Raw genomic sequence first — 3,680 nt, forward strand, 5'->3', positions numbered from 1 at the left:
GAGCGGGGCATTGAGGAACACAGCGCGTTCTGACTCACTCATATCCGCCAGTGTCAACCAAAGGTGTCTGTCGATGATGGTGACCGCGGCCATAGATCTGCCGATGGCTTGTGCAGCGGTCTTGGTAGCGCGGAGCGAAAGGTCCGTAGCGCTGCGCAGATCCGTTAGGGCAGTGTGATCCGAGCCCTTCTCATCCAGCTCGCGGAGGAGGTCGGCTTGTAGGATCTGAAGCACGGCCATCGAGTGGAGGGCAGAGGCAGCTTGGCCGGAGGCGGCGAAAGCGCGGCCGGCGAGAACTGAAGTGGTCCTGCAGGCTTTAGACGGCAAGGCAGACTTTGAGCACCATCTGGCAGACGGCGGGCAAAGGTGCGCTGCCACAGCTTCCTCTACGGAGGGGATGTTAGCATATCCCTTCTCGACGGCCCCGTCCACCTGGGAGAGAGCCGAGGAGACTGAAGAGCGGAGTCTAGCGGAGAAAGGAGCGTTCCACGACTTCGAAAGCTCCGTGTGGAGCTCAGGCAGAAAGGGTGCTGACCTAGGCTAGGCAGAAAACACCCGTCGAGTCGGTTAGGTGCAGGCTCCTTCGGTGGGGACCAGTCAAGTCCCAGTCGGTCGACCGCTTTGGTGAGGAGGCGGAGAAGTTCCGCATCGACACTGGCGCGGGACCGGCTAGACTCCTGAGTAGAGGAGGTGGAGCGGTGAGAACCCGACCACTCCTCGCTGTCTGAAGCAAGCAGAGAGCAGCTGTCATAGACAGCGGCGTCATCTGCTTCATCCCCTGAGGCGACGGCAGTGCGGGCAATGGCCGGCCGCTGCGCGTCAGGGAAGGGCGGGGAAGAAGGAGAGAGCGAGGCCCGCGGGAGGGGCTCCGGCGAGCGCTCAGCTGTTCCATCCGGCTCGGGAGGCCTTTGAGAGCGGCGTTTCTTCTTTCGTGGCCCGGTAGAGGCAGCCGGAGAAGGGGGAGGATCGTCAAACATGGCGAGTCGAGCCCGCAGGGTCACGCCAAGGCTCAGCGATAGGCTGCTGCAGTTGCCGCAGGGCAGCCAATGGGCACGCTAGCTAGCCTGCCCTAGGTCTGCATGCTGCCGCACTGCGTTGACAAGATTATTCAAAATTAAGGATAATTTTTGGCTTCAGTAGTGGCTCCTAGTGGACACTTACCAAACTACAAATGTATTACCAAACATTACATTTTAAATAAACGTTTTAATAATCCATCAAAGAAAACTTTAGAATGACAATGGCACTCTTTAAAATTATAAAGCCTTTATTATCGGATGGCTACATACAAAAACATCTAAACACTTTTCAGCGTTTCGGCCAATGCTCTCCTCAGCAGCACAACAAACTCAGCAACAGGTGAAAGCAGTATCATTTACTATGTCTTCTGAATAGTTAAAGAGGTCATCGGATGCCCATTTTCCACAAGTTGCTATGATTCTTTAGGGGCTTCATGTAAAGTTTGTAACATACTTTGGTTAAAATTCCTCAATGGTTGTGCAACACCCTTTTTACCTCCTCAAAAACAGCTCTGTTCACAGCGACCCGTTTCGGTGCATGTCTCTTTAAATCTCTCTTCCATGGGGTGTGTGGACACAAGACATGTAAAGTGCAGTGTACAAACCAGTATACAGATGGCTAAGGGCTGAAATATGCTAATATGGGACAGTCTGTCAGCGGTTGTGGGCGGAGCATGAGCAATATGACATCATATTGCTAAGAAAATCCAAACGGCTTGATTATTGAGAGTATTTCGGCTTTTTGAGGATTAAAAAAAGGGTTGAATGGATTTTTTTCATTGTATGTTGGTTGTGTCCACACACTGCAAAGACATATTTGTACGCAAACCATATAAAAGTGAATTTTGCATCCGATGACCCCTTTAACATATGTCATGTGACCAGCATCTCTTTACAGCATTTAAAATTCACCAATACAATGTATTTCCATACTCAAAAACACCACTTCAAATGTAAAAAAAGAAAAATAATATATATTTTTTCTTTTTTTACATTTGAAGTGGATTTAACTAATTTTTATCATTTTTTTTTAATTTGTATATATACAAATTAAAAAAAGATGATAAAAATGAGTTAAATCCAAGTCCTCATTCAATCCCAGATTAGCCTTTAGTTGATAAATCCAAAACGTCTCTCTTTGATTCAGTTTAAGTTCTCTGTTCCCTTTCCTAATAGTAGGCCTACAATGATAAAAATGATGAAGTAAATACTACAGAAAAAAAAAACAATGTCATTTAAATGAAAAATTTAGTTCAGGAAAGAATAAAAAAAATCTAAGTAAATTCTATATTAGTACTCAATTCAAGCGTGTAGAAATGAAAGTGTAAATATCAACGTTATAAAATCAAGTAAAATTACTCAACTTTTCTGATACTGGTGTTCCCATCATGCACTGGGCCTTGAATAATTAATGAGGTTGATTTTTCACTGTTTTCCAGCTGTATTTACACTGGTTTATCATTGCTTTTGTTGTTAGGATTAGTAACGTGCCATTTTGTGCCATTTTGAGTTTATTTTCTAATCAAAATGACACATTCAAACAAAATTAAACGATCCATCAAATGTTACCGTCATTGTGTATTGTCTACCATGTATACTTTCTTACACAATATCTATTGTTTTAATTATGTAGGTATTTTTATGTAAAGCAAACACTTTAAAAGTATAGCTTAATTCATGATTATAATGTCTGAGTGAAATGTATTGCAAAGGAAACTTCGACTAAATAAACATTACTCAACCTTTAACTATAGCCAAGTTAAAATTACTTAGTTAAGCAGCTCATGGGTAGCCTAAATGGGTCCCATTCAAACCTTAACATTAAGTATTTTACTGTTATATGTCAACAAGATTTAACAAGACATTTTCACCTGGCTATACCCAATGTTTAGACCTGTTGTGGTATTTATGCAAATTAGCACATACGTAATTAGATTATGCACCGTTTTTCCATGTTAACAAACGATTTCAAAAAACTTGTAATACAATTTTTATTTGTCTTGATGTAAGTAATCAACTCTATAATTTTCATGGTGATATCTAAAGGTTAAAATTTTTACCCTATTCAAGTAAGAAAAAGAATGAATAGGTGTATGAATAGGCTATATTTGGGTCTTTTTCAAAACTTTCCCCTAATGGGATTCTTCGGGACTTTTTTTTCCTTACTCAGGACATATTGAGGATGCAAAATCAGTTGAGTTTGCTTCTGTTGCAATTTGTTCAAGGTTGACCCCCATTTTGGCTTAAAATGACTGGACTATAAATAACATCAGTAGTTTGGCAATTAATAAAATGTTTAATAGAATTTATCTTGTTTGTTTTTACATATAAAAACGTTTTACCTTGCACAATATTATATCACAGTGATTACAATGGTGACATTTAAAGTAACCCTTAGGTTTAACCCCTAACCAGGAGCTTTCACGGTGGTAAATAGCTATACTAATTTGTCCACTAAGGTTGTACTTAAAAAAAATAAAAACTTATCATTGGGAATATATTTATCTTATCTGGGAATATATTTCTCAACAATTCATCACTCTGTAATATATATATATCTGTAATATATATATATATATATATATATATATATATATATATATAGAGAGAGAGAGAGAGAGAGAGAGAGAGAGAGAGAGAGATATTACAACTTTTGATTTT

This window comes from Squalius cephalus (genome assembly GCF_949319135.1).
Source record: "Squalius cephalus genome assembly, chromosome: 15".
Lineage (NCBI taxonomy): Eukaryota > Metazoa > Chordata > Actinopteri > Cypriniformes > Leuciscidae > Squalius > Squalius cephalus.